Consider the following 14,403-nt stretch of genomic DNA (forward strand, 5'->3'; position numbering starts at 1 on the left):
CCATTTCCCTGATCTGTAAGAGTTGTGGGCTCCTGGCTTGAAGTTCATCACCACTGGTAATCTCCAGGACTACACGTTCTACTTCTTCTGGACTTGAACAGCCCTTTGGGTTGTGGGGTATGGAAAGAGGTATTCCATTTGACTCAACAATCTTATGTAGCCATGGAAGACTGGCTCAGGTCGCACTTAGAGGATCTCCTACCTCCAGCACTACGCAGGCTGTCTAGGCAACTTTTCTGTTCTGTCAGTGGTCTTGCCTCACCATACCGGCCTGGCTTTCCTGACATCTGGTTTGTGCCTTTCTGACTTGGACCAGATGTGAGAACTCCCTGGAGAAAGACCTATGGCTATTAGTTCTTGTGTCTGGGTTCTCTCTCTGGTAGAGTCTCCTCCAGGATGACTCTTCGTCCGTGCATCTAGACCACTGTCGTGCAGAGAGCTGGGACCTGAGCATGGAACCAGCTATGGTGTGGATGGAAGGTAGGATTCTGGTCCCTTCCTAGATTGGTACCAGGCTCATAGAAGTTGATGGCGTTGGTCCTTTATGAATGACTGTTAGGTCTGGGTTCCATCTCTGCCACTGTTTCTCACTGTCTGGCAAACACTCTTTAAAAAATTAATTTCAGATTCCCAAATAAAAAAAACACATTGTCCCTTTAAGGCTAGAAAACCAGGGAAAGGTGGTGCCTTAGCGATGTCAGCTTTTCCCAAAACAGTGCAAAAAGTCACCCGGGGTTTGGGACAAGGGCTGAAATAAATGCTAATAATGATTCTGGGGTTCATAGCATGAGCTAAGACCCAGCTGCGCCCCCAAACTGGACTGCACGCTAGACAACTGAGCCCTTAAACTGCAGCGGTGGGCTTGGACCCTAGCCAACCTAAATTCTTCCTGGATACTGCTGCTAGAGCACAGCTCTGAGCTGAGGACCGTTGTCAGCTTAGTTATAAAGGTATAGCACAGCGTCTCAGCTAGACAACAGCAAACATGGGAGGCAAGAAGGCAGACCTCTTAGTTTCGATATACATCAACCTTAAATTTATATAAGAGAAAGGGGGATGTGAGTATACTTGTAAGATATGTTTATAATTTTTATATTATAATTTCAAATTGAAAAATAATGCTTCTCTGTTGACCTAGGAAAGCTGTAATCTGCTGGTTGATCTGAAAACCAGAATTGGGGGTGGGGAAGAATTGTTTTGCATTTATCCAACAGAAAAAGGAAGGCTATGTTCACGAGAGCTAATTTAAAAAATAGGTGTCACAGTGATAGGAGCAACCAGTCTCTATCAACATGGGCTTCCATGAGGAAATTGGCAATTGCTTGGCCTGGCCCATGACACATGGCCTAAGCCATAAAATCTCAGCAAATAATGGTGGCTTGGGAATATGCTTATACAATAAATAGAAGGAAATTTAAATGTAGTGAAATATAGAAAAGGATATTCACTTAATTCACATAAAGAGAAAGATAATATATTTGTCCACAGAGATATTAATCTCCAAAAAGGTAGAAAAAAGTGGGAATTGATATAAATGTTTTCAAGAAAACATAAATAAGTAAATCCAGGCCTTTGATTTCAGTACAAAGGCAAAGACAGATGGGTTCCTTGTGAGTTCGAAGCTAGCCTAATCTACAATACAAATCCAGGTCAGCTCGGGCTACACAGAGAAACTCTGTTTCAATAAATAATAGTAATTGTTTTAATTATTAAAATGAAGGTGGTTATAAGTTCAGTGGTTAGAATGGTATTGCAAATCCTCTATGAGAGAGTTTAAGATAGAAAAGACCTAAATAAAAAAGGGGCTGTTAAACTGAATCAATCTATACTTTTAATGACTTCAGGTTGCTGGACCAAGAACATACTATTTTGGGAGAGAGGCTCTGTTTTTGTGTTAACAGAAAAGAAGAAAAGGCTTTGGACCTCTTCCAAATGTCTCTAGCCAGAACTCCGGCTACACGTAGCCAATGGATCTTATTGGCTACAGAGACTCATTATGCCATCTTTCCGTATGGCATGAATGGAGATTTTTATTACAGTTTATACAGTCACACGTTTATATTTCAGTTTGATTGCACGATCAAACAAACATGAAGAAAGACAGTTGTCTTTCACCTCCTCCAACAAGGAGCGAAATTTCATCTTTAACTGAGCTGTGCGCATTGTGCATTCCATGCATTAGGTTAACATAGAACCATACATTACCTCTAAAAGCTTTTTGTTCACAGAAAGACCCAAAGGACAGCCCTGCCTGACCAGATCCACCCACTATGATGCTGAGATGCTGAGACCTGACAATCTGCCTCAAACATGGTGCTCTTTCCAGAGCCTTGCTTCTAGAGCAGCTTCAGGAAAGACTGCTGATCCCACAGGACCTTGGTTCGTCCCCCCTTTCAGACTGTTCCAATCAGGACTTCAGTTAAGTCCTGAACTTCCTCAACATATAGATACTGGGCGACAAACAATGCCAAAGAGCTTTCTTTTGACTTAACCATTTTTCCAATTTCCTTTTGGGGGACCCAAATTCTTTGCCCCAATTCAGCAAGAAGCAATTACAAGAAGGCTATCATCCCGATCCCTTAAGTTCGGGTGGATGGTTTTGGTTATTTTATGAATAATAGACATGTTGTCATTTAGGGGATGTTTTACCAATAATTATAGTTTTGGGCAGGGAGGAAACTAGAGAACTTAGACTCAGGAATTTCTATCTTTCCTTTCCTTTTCTTCATCCTTCTTTCTTTCTTGGGCAAGGGAAAGGGGGTTGAGAAGAAAAGGGGGGATATAGAAATATTGTAAAAAATTCGACAAATGGGACAGATTATTAAAGTCTACTCTTAAAAGCATCTTATACCCACAATATACATTTACAGACATCTTTTTATTTTGATGAAAAATTGAAATTGCAAAATTAAAATTATATTTTCTTACATTGGTATAAGTCATTGCATATTGATGCAAAATTTAAGATTAATTTTGTTACAACATGATATCTGTATGTTTCAACTCGTGTATAGGTGTTCTGCTTATGCAACTAATACATTTACTAATACATTTACTAATTTACTAATACAAGGCTTAGTCCCAGCCCTTTTAATAGCTGCTATTACAAACTGTTTAGAATATTTATGTAATGCAAGTTAATAGTAAGATAGTCAAATTCATGGTTATATTAGATACTAATTTAATTATAATAAAATGTTTTCAAAGTAAATATTCAAATAGTAAATATCTAAAAATAATGTTTAACAATTTGGATATGCTATATATAGATGGACAGCCTTCAAAAGTATCAAGGACCCACAAAACACAGCATTTAAAATAATTTCATTATTAAAAGATCTTTTGACTGTGAGACAGGTTTGCCCATGTCAGTGACCCCATTTTACTTCAAAAAAGATGATGAGCATCAATAACCTCCATATAGAGTTGCTTCAATTGTGGCAGGCTAGCCATTGGTGGCGGGGAGCCCTAACTTTTGTCCAAAAAGGACAGGAAGACACAGGATAGTCAATTGCTAAGCTCTGCAAGACAGGGTAAGCTAGGCCTTCATAATTCCTGCTTCACTTAAAGTCTGTCAGACGTTCTGGGCCAGAAGGTAGATGTTCCAACATTATAAGGAATATTGGGGGCTCTCCAGGCAATAATCTATCTCTGTCATTTTTATGATTTTTGGAAGCTGTGTCCCCGTGCTTTCTGCATACTCAATATTTATTCCTTCTCAGATCTCTGATGGGGTTGAAGACTAGATAGTTAGAGTCACGCAGTTAAACTTAAGTTGTTTAGGATTTAAGAAGATGTTTCTAGGATGGTAATACAAGTTAAGATAAAAAATAATTTAGATACAAAATTCTAACTCACCAATGTAGTATAGATAATAAAATACTTTATATAAATTGCCAAACAGATGGACTGGACATTATAAATGTATACCATACCTTATAATTTTCATATTTTCTTATTATAATTGTATTCAATTTATATGATGAGCATATATATGTATGAGAGAAGATGCTTGTTTTTGATTAAAATGGGGAATTATTGAAGTTTGATCTGTTGCTATGTATTGCAATGCTAAATGTGGATCTCAAGACCCAGTTGCCCCAGAGATGAAAGAGTTTGCATGTAGACCCAAATGACGCTATGTGACTGTGCCTCCGAGTTATTTCTGATCAGTGAATATAGACACCTACAGCTCATAGCTGGGCAGAATTGAGATAGGCATGGTTTAGTTTTCCATGCTTTGGAGTTGGAGGAGACTACGAGGAGAGGGAGAAGAAGGTGGAGAGAGTCCAGAAAGCATGGCCAGGAGGGCTGGCCAATTGGAGTTAAGAGCAGTCCAAATGAAGCATAATAAGTAATAATTCAGGATTATCAACAGGGAATAGATTTATAGCATAGAGGGTAGATATCTGTCCAACTTTAGTGCTAATCTAGGCTTACTATAAATATAAAGGTTGTATGTGTCTTTTATCTGAGAACTGAATGGTCAAATGTGGGGCAGAAGCTCCAGATTGAGATTTAATATTTTCCACACCTGGGTTGGGTTTTGACTCTGGTAGAGTCTCCTCCAGGATGACTCTTTGTCCGTGCATCCAGACCACTGTCGTGCAGAGAGCTGGGACCTGAGCATGGAACCAGCTATGGTGTGGATGGAAGGTAGGATTCTGGTCCCTTCCTAGATTGGTACCAGGCTCATAGAAGTTGATGGCGTTGGTCCTTTATGAGTGACCATCAGATCTGGATTCCATCTCTGCCACTGCTTTCCACCTCTGTAAGCCAGCAAACATCCACATCTGGGATTTCTACATCTGGATGCCCCATTGACAAAAGTGGAGTCAAAACGGGATGTCTCCTAACCAGGAAGTCTCTTGATAGTAGACTCTGGCCTCCAACTACAGGAATATATTTAATGATCACTTTAGGAGCAAGCTGAGGTAGGAAGAGGGAGGAAGCACACAGAGTCAGGGAGGAGGGGGAAGAAGCAGATCTTTGCTGTGGGCCTGGAGGCATGTATCCTAGGAGTCTTTGGGGTAGTCTAGAACATAGTTCAGTGTGCTCCCACCTCCCTAGGGGAGGAACCAGGGGTATTTATATGCTAATCACTGCTGCTCTCTGGGTGTTAATGTCCCCGGCTTACTGCCTGCATAGAAGGGAGCCAAGCATGGCCTTGTGGCCATGAGAGGTCAAAGGTAGAGAGGCATAGCTGTGGACAGATTGAGGGCTGTGGGCCAGGTACTAACCGTGACTGCCATGCTGCTACCTCAGCAGCCATTGTAGGCAGTGCCAGTGGTTAGCACCATATCTGACATGTGCTTCCCAGGAAAGAACTGTTTATTCTAAGCATTATGTAGTCTTGGTTTCTTTAGTTCCAGCCAAACCACAAGGTTATTCCCATAGCAACTCTCCTCTCTATTGCCTTAGGGGTCTAGGGAGTCTCCAAGGCTGGGTCCTGTTAATTTAGGGCATCCCTTGGCTCCTGGCTGTATGCTTAGGATGCCTTACTTGGCTATGGGATTTGGAAGCGATTGATTGCCTCCCCAGTAAGATCTGGGGAGAGCATCTCAGGAAAGTCTCCACCTGTGCCTGTATTTGACATCCCTATTCAGGTGTTCTGTCCTAGTGTGGAGATGAGGTGGTAGTAAATATTCTGATAACTTCTGGAAGGTGACTCCAGTCTCATGGCTCATCTTCTAGAACCTTAGGAAGGGGCTGGGGCACAGTGTTTAACTCAGGGATCTACACTCCTGTGTTTAACGTCTTGGGCAAAGACCAAACACAAACACAAAACAGCCATGTGCTTCCCTCCTTCCCCCAGTGCCCCTTCTCTGAAATGTGCAGTCACCACGTGTATCTCCCATTCTGCCATCTGGAGGCTGGCCGGGAAGGGCGGAAGGCTTTCGTTTATGACTCGGATGAGGTTCTAACATTCCGGCAAGTTCACACCTTCTCTGAGCTGTGCTTAGCTGCATCCTAAGCATTTCAGCTCCTTCTGGGGCTGGGTGAGGTCACTGCTATGAAGCAATTTGCTTGGAATGAATGGTGCATGTTTTTCCTTCCACAGAGACACTCCAGCATGTAGCTGGCTCTCCTTCTCTCAGTAATTAGTTTTAGGAAGCACTCTCAGACGCAATCAAGGTGAGGGCAGACAAGGTCATAGGTGGGGCTCTCTCAGAGGTGCAGAGCTATGCAGAACCAGAGCAAACCAGGCCATGGGCCTGAGGGTGTAGGAGGGAAGCATCCAGACTAAGAGAGGTCATAACTGTATTGGAGGGATTTGCAGACACCAGGAGCTGACTTGGGTCAGGAGATGGGGGAGAGGGGAGACCTAGAAGTTGGGAGGCTTCCCTGGAGACAAATGTATGATGTACTTGGAGGAAGCCCTTTATTGTGGCTGCCCTGCAGTTGACTGCAGGGCTTCTCCTGGAGAGGCCATTGGCTACTGTAAAGTAGGAAGCAAGGAGAGAGAAAGGGCAGCTAACCACGTTGAGTTAGAGTGGCTGCTCACTGGGAGGATCCTCTGTTCCCTGGGGCTTTTCTACAAGGTAGACTTTGGTGCCCATTTTGTGGATGGGGAAAGTGAGGTTTGGAGATGCCAAGGAACTTGCCAGATCTCCTGTCTGGCAGTAGGGTGATCAAGAGTCCAGCTGTGTTTATCGGACATTTATGACACATCTCTAGAACCCTTCAGTTCTGGACAAACTTGGATGGTTGGTTACTCTAGAGGCAGCAGAGCCAAGATCAAAGTCAGAATCACCTGGTCCCAAGCTGTTCTCACCTGAACACTGTGCTAGCTCCTGACTTCCAACCTGTCACGACTTCACAAGTGAGGGCACACTAGGCTGCACAGATAAGAAATGAGGTAGGGAGATTTGAACTCAGGACTGCTTTTCTCCTACAGTTCCTGATGAGGCCACCTCTGCTTTACACAAATGGTGAAAGGTTCTAGAATGCTTTTCCCTCCATGGTGCTGTGGGAAACTGGATGGCAAGGACCAGTTGGTTCCACTCTTCAGAAGTGATGCACCCGTTCCTGGGGAGAATTCTGAGTGTCTGAGGCATCTGTACCCTTTCCTGGAGCCAGGCTGGTAGGGAGCTGACACTCACGCCAGCTCTTGGGAGGAGAGAGCAATTGCACTCCAGGCTGCTTTGATTTAAGCTGCAGCAAGGCTTCAGCTGGCTGAGTAAGTGGCAGAGACATCAATAAGGCACGGAACAAGAACTGGCTATAAAAGAACTGCAAACACTGTAGTACAATGTGGTAACTTGTCTCATTAGAAGCAACTGGTGGCCCTCCTTGTGTGACTTGATCCAGCTCTGATGCTCTTCCAGGGTGAGGCTAAGCTGAAGTCTCACCCCCCTCCCCCCACCCCCGTCCCACAGACAGACACACATCCACTGTGAACAGACTTATGTGGACATGCTTATATTCACAGACATTTTGCAAGAGCCACCCCTTCACTGAAACTGTTTTGAATTTGTGAACAACTGTTGTTGAAATTGCAGCTGGCACTAGGCACCACACTTAGGGGCTTGTCCTAATTATCCCCATTGCTTCTCTGTTGCCGGTTCCCACCAGCCTTGTCTTTCCAGCCACGCTGGTTCCAGGCCCCTCAGAGTCCCGAGGAAGGTCGTGCCAGCTGAGTTGGAGCACATCCTGCTTGCTGGCTGTTGGCACACCGTGGCTGTATTCTGATATCCTCCCTCCTCTTTTCCCATTGTAACAGAAGCCTGACGGTTTGGCTGGATGTGTGGCTACCCCCAGAACCAGAAGTCCATGTAACCGCCTTCTTCTCGAAGTTTGGGACATTGGCCCGATGTGCCTTGTACGGGCTCTGAGTTGGGTCCCTCAAGGTCTTTTCCTTCCTGACCTGCTCTCTTCCTTCTTGTGGGTTGGAGCACCAGGGTGCTGTTGCGAGGTTCTTTGGAGGCCCGTGTCTATTCATTTTCCCAGTGTGGTCAACTATGGAAGGAAATATGGTCAGCTATGGAAGGACTCCAAGAAGGTAACCAGCAGAGACAGGGGACAGTAGAAAGAGTCACATAGAGACCCCAGATACAGGAGCAATCATAGAGAGACTGAGAAATGATGTAGAGATGGCCACCCACAGGACCCTCTTGTCACCAGGGCTGCCCAACTGGCTCCCGTTTAAGAGAAATAGCATTTGGTGGGGCCTTCTGTGGCAACACAATCCCTATTCTGTACCATGTGGGCTCATGGCCTTTCTGTAGCAGCCCTCCTCACACAGCTCTATCGCCTTCCAGTGAGTATACTTTAGCATATACTGTCACATTTACTAGCACAGACACCGTGTTAGCCTTCTGTATCATGAAGACAAACCAATGGGTTTAACAAGTGGAAAGATTTACTTTAACTCACACCTTTAAATGTTTGGCTCCAGGGACACTTGGCTGTCTCATTTGGGGATCTGTGGACAGCAGCCAGCACATCATGGTGGGAGCCCATGGTGGAGGAGGCTGCTTCATCTCAGGTAGACCTGAAAAGGGAAGAGAGATAGGAAGAAACCAGAGCCCAATGACCTAAGACTGGTTCCACTCCTGAGAGGTTGTTCTATGGCACCAACTGATAAGCAGATCTTCAACATATGGACCTTGGGCAACAGCGTTTGCTAGGAATAGCTTTGGCTGACAACTGAAATATTTGGACTGGCTAACACTTGATACTCTTCTCAGATAAAGGAAGTTAAGAGGTAACTACTAGAATCCAGAGATGAGATACAGAACTGGCTTGCTAAGCCTACTTTCTAATACAACCCAGGTTCACCTGCCTGGGAATGGCACTGCCCACAGTGGGCAGGGCCTTACCACGTCAATCATCAATCAAGAAAACGCTCCCATAGACTTGTCACAAGCCATTTGGATGGAAGCACTTTCTCCACTGAGGCTCCTACTTCTCTGGTGACTCTAGTTTGGGTTAAATTGACAAAAACCCACCCAGTACATGATCTATAAAATGATAAGAAATTATTAGTTCCCTATGAGGCCACAGACCTGCACTTGATATGTCATAGGCAACAGGAACTAGGAGATGCACCTCTGGTCCCTCGTATGTTGCTTATAGCATTGTCTTGCTATTTCCTTTACTTGTGACCAAACACCTGACGAGAGGGGAAAGTTATTATGTCTTATAGTTTTCTTTTCTCTTTTTAAAATTTCAGACAGAGTTTCTCTGCATAACCCTGGCCGCCCTGGAACTCACTCTATAGACCTCGAACTCAGAGATTCGCCTGCCTCTGCTCCCTGAACGGTGGGACTGACTGTGAGAAAGAGCCGCATGGTGGTGGTACACACCATTAATCCTTGGTGTGGTATAGTATCGCAGGGCAGCTGGCCACATTGCATGTCCCGTCAGGACTCAGTGTGGATAGGGCATGGAGCAACCTATAAATCCTCAAGGTCTACCTTTACTTCTTTCAACGAGGCTCTACCCTCTGTAGGTTTTACAGCGTCCCAAAACAGCGCTACTGACTGAGGGCCAAATGTTCAAACATAGGAGCCTAGAAAGGACATTTAACCTTCAAACTACAGCATCCCTTGAACCTCCAGGCCTTCACATGCTGTTTTCTCTGCTGCTGAAGCACTTTTCACCATTTTGGGTTTGTTTTTGGCTGTGTTAGCTCTTCATCCTACCACCCTCAACTCTTCTAAGAAGGATCTTCTTTGCTCTACCTTCTGAAGTTCGATCACTCTCTCCCCATCTGCCGGAGTCCTGTGTGTAATCGACAGTGAACTGTGCACTTGCTGTCTCCTTGTTACAGTGTGTTTGCTTCTGCACACTGTAAGTTCCATGAGTCAGGGAGACCTCTTCCAATTTGCCCCCCATCGTATCCACAGTAGGCATACGGTGCCAGCCACATGGTAGGCATTCTCTGAGTATTTTGGGAAGAGGTATGGACCAGAGGAGACTGGGAACAGGGAACAGATTTGCCTTTAATGGGAGTAGAGAGCAGGGTGAGTCCTGGATTCCATTCAGGTCAGTAAATGTTTATTGAGTGTTTGCTCCTTGTTCTCCTTCATCATCAGATAATCACATGTGTTAGTTCCTCAAAACCAGCTTCCAGGCCAAACAGCACAGATGAAAGTGCTTAATCCTAACTATAGCAGCAACCTTCCCTCATGGTAGCTGTCTGAAGGTTTCCATGTGGGTTCAGGACGATGGAATTAGGAAGAATAAAACACTGGGATTATCAATAAAAAACCCGTGGCATCAGATAATTTCTAGATGCTCCATTAGGTATAAAAATAACTGTTCTGACCAACAGAGTCAACTAACCTGGACCTTTTGGGGGCCCACAGAGACTGAATCACCAACTAAAGAGAGAGCATTGGTTGGACCTAGGCCCCCTGCACATATGTAGCAGAAGTATAGCTTAGTCTTCGTACGGGTCCCCCAACAACTGAAGCAGGGGCTGTCCCTGAATCTGTTGCCTGCCTGTGGATCCTGTTTCCCTCACTTAGCCATTTTTGTCTGGCCTCAGTGGAAGAGGATGTGCCCAATTCTTCAGTGACTTGATGTGCAGGGGTTGGAGGGGGCCCTGGGGTGGAACCCCTTCTCAGAGAAGAAGGGGAGGGAGTTATAGGGGGGAGGATCTATGTGATGGAGTACTGGGAGGGAAGGGGGGCTGATATTGGAATGTAAAGTGAATAAACAAATTAATAATAATAATAATAATAATAATAATAATAATACCACCATGTTCTCTCCAGTTTAAACATAAGATATCTGAAAAGCTATCTGTCTCAAATCATGTGAAGTGCTGGGACTGCTGAGGTCTGAGGTTTTTGTGTCTGGCTTCACATTCCGTGTTCTCTCCCTGTTCACCCATCAGCTTCTGAAAAGCTGGACAGTGGAATTAGTGGCTTGGATGACTGTCTCGGGTCCCCTGTGACGTCAGAGGAGCTAGAACCATCTTCATCCATGCACTTTGGGGACACAGCAAGGTGTCCCCCAGAGCCTGCTATCCACAAGCTCAGCAGTTGTTGCACCTTGGTCTACTTTCCTCAGTCTTATCTTCCACTGAGACACTGACCATTGTATTCATCATTCATTCATTCACTCAATCACTCATTCAACCACCCATTCACCCATCCACCTGTCCATCCACTATACATCATTCATCCATGCATCCATTCATCCATTTATTCATCCATCCCCATCCATCCATCTCCCATCCATCCATTCACCATGTATCCATCCACCATCCATCCACCATCCATCCATTCACTATGCGTCCATCCCCCATCCATCCATTCACCATGCATCTATTCACCATCCATCCATTCACCATGCATCCATTTACTCATCAATCCTTCACTCATTCATCCATCAATACAATAAACAGAGTCAGTTGTCATAGAAGCAGGAAGGGACCATTAAACATGGGGAGGGCTGGCCCTCGTGCTAGCTGTCAAAGTGCCTGGGATTTAAAGGCCAAATTAGCCCTTGACTCCTTAGGTCAGTACCCAGAAATGGAACCCACAGGAGATCTGAAGTGAGATGGCTTCTGTCAGACTCAAGCACATGGTACCTTTTGCAAATATTCATGTTCTTAGTGACTTAATGAAAAGCAACTGCTATGTGTGCTTATGGAAACATACACGTCTCTGTGTGAAGGTCTTCAAAAATAATTATTTTTATTTTACATATATGATGTTTGGGGGCCATGTATGTCTGTGCATTACATATACATACAAGCAGTGCCTTCAGAGGCCAGAGGAAGGGATTTGGTCCTCTGGAACTAGCTGTGGATAGCTGTGAGCCACATTGTAGATTCTGGAAATAAAATCAGGATCCTCTGCAAGAGCAAATGCTTTTAACTTCCGAGCAATCTCTCCAGCTATGTCTATGTGTTTGTCTGTCTCTTTGAGGTAGGATTTCTCTGTGTAAAATATCCCTGGCTGTCCTGCAGTTACTCTGTAGACCAGGCTGGCCTAGAACTCGTAGAGATCTGCCTCCCTCTGCCTCCCAAATGTTGGTATTAAAGGAGGTGTATGCCACAATGCCTGGGTCCTGTGTGTTTGTGTGTATGTTTAAAGTGACCAAGAGGGATTTGATTCAAACAGACATCTTCATGATTGAGAGTCCCACTAGGTGGGGGCACATTAATTAAGGGAACGAGGAAAATAAGGTGTCAGTCCCACAGTCCAAAGCCCTGAAGGGCAGAAGGACAAGATGAAATGGGATGGAGTGACCCACAGCCACGATGGATGGACACAGAGGTGAGCCTGTTAGCCTAAGATTGTCACTCCATCTCTCATTTGGGACCCAGAGGACAGAGGACAGAGGACACCCTTCCATCATGTCTGTCTCACCCATTGTGGGTAAGGCATGTGTGGTGATTTGAATATGCTTGGTTCAGGGAGTGAAGCTATTAGTAGGTGTGGCCTTGTTGGAGTAGGTGTGGTTTTGTTGGAGTAGGTGTGGCCTTGTTGGAGTAGGTGTGGTTTTGTTGGAGTAGGTGTGGCCTTGTTGGAGGTAGTGAGTCACTGTGGGGGTGGGCAATGAGACCCTCTTCCTAACCAGAGGAAGTCAGTCTTCTCCTAGTATCTTTCAGATAAAGATGTTGAACTCTCAGCTCCTCCTGTACCTGGACGCTGCCATGCTCCTGCATTGATGATACTGGACTGAACCTCTGACCCTGTAAGCCAGCCCCAATTAAATGTCCTTTATAAGAGTTGCCTTGGTCATGGTGTCTGTTCACAGCAATAAAACCCTAACTAAGGCAGCCTGCTTGACTCAAGGAACCCTCTTCCTTTAGAAAAGAAAGACATCATTCAAGTACTGTGATACAAAATGCCCTTTCTATGGTTTCTCCTCTAACCTTCCATGGAGTTCTTTAAAGCTAAGCTAAGCAAAAACAGAGGATTAAAACAGCAACACGGATCTGATATTTTTTGTTATGTGATGCCAGCTTTAAAAGAAAATAAAATGCATTTACTCAAGCGTGTGTGCCTTGCAGTTCTTGTGGTTATGTGTACGTCACTTACTCTTGCTGGAACAGTATAGGCTTTGTGCAGAAGGACCTCAGTAGTCCTGATCCTGCCTGTAACCTGAAGGAAAACAAATTAGAGCAGTGAAGAGACTCTGCGTGTAAAAAATAACAGTGAGAGTAGAGGAGAGACTTTGGGAAGAGGGTAGGGACCAGTGGGAGGAGGAGGAGGGACAGAAGAGGGTAACAGTAGGCTGAAGGTGACTCAAAGTGCACAGTGTACAGGAACATGAAAATATCACAGGATGCCCATTATTTTGTTTTAAAACTGTTCTTTTTAAAAAGATTTATTTATTTTATATGTATGAGTACACTGTCGTTTTCTTCAGACACACCAGAAGAAGGCATTGGATCCCATTACAGATGGTTGTGAGCCACCATGTGGTTGCTGGAAATTGAACTCAGGACCTCTGGAAGAGCAGTCAGTGCTCTTAACCACTGAGCCATCTCCTCCAGCCCTTAAAATTATCCTTATTTAAAATATTTTTATTTATGTGAATGTGTGTATCTGTGCATATGTCATGAATGTGTGTGTGTGTTTGTGTTTGTGTGTGTGTGTGTGTGTGTGTGTGTGTGTGTGTGTGTGTGTGTGCCTGCCCTTCCAAGTAGTCCAGAAGAAGGAGCCAGATGTTCTGGAGTCGGAGTTGCAGGCTGTTGTCTATATGCCTGATGTGGGTACTGAGCACAGGTCCTCTGAAAGAGCAGCAAGTACTCTTAACCACACAGCCATCTCTCCAGTCCTTCAATTATTCTATCTATCTATCTATCTATCTATCTATCTATCTATCTATCTATCTATCTATCTCTAAAAGACAGGATTTCTCTGTGTAGCCCTGTTTGTTCTGGAACTCACTCTGTGGGCTAGGCTGAACTTGAACACAGAGACCTACCTGCCTCTGCCTCCTGAATGCTGGCATTAAAGGCATGTGCCGCCAACTCAGTTGTTGTTATTATTATTAATTGTTTTTATTTTATTATTTCAATAAGAAGAAATACCTGTCCTGCCATGCTTGTGGCAACACTACTCACAATAACCAATACACTTTTCATAATAACCAATAACCAAGAAATGGGGTCAACTTAAGTGTCCATCAACAGGGGAGTGGATAATGAAGTTGGGATATATGCAACATGGACTCCTATTCAGCCACAAAAGAAGACATCACCATTTGCAACAATGTGAGTGAACTCTTAGGACATTACACTAAGTGAAATAAGACAGACACAGAGAAAAATACTTCAGAATCTCCCTTATAACCAGAACTGAGGAAGGCAGACATTGGTGGAGGAGGGTGGCTCCTGGAGCAGGGGTGGGAGAGTTTGATCAAAGGCACATGATTGCAATTTACTCGAGAAGAAATCAGGGAGCTTCTTCACACAGCATCGTAGGATGGTTA

Source organism: Rattus norvegicus, chromosome 14, assembly GCF_036323735.1.
Source record: "Rattus norvegicus strain BN/NHsdMcwi chromosome 14, GRCr8, whole genome shotgun sequence".
NCBI classification, from domain to species: Eukaryota; Metazoa; Chordata; class Mammalia; order Rodentia; family Muridae; genus Rattus; species Rattus norvegicus.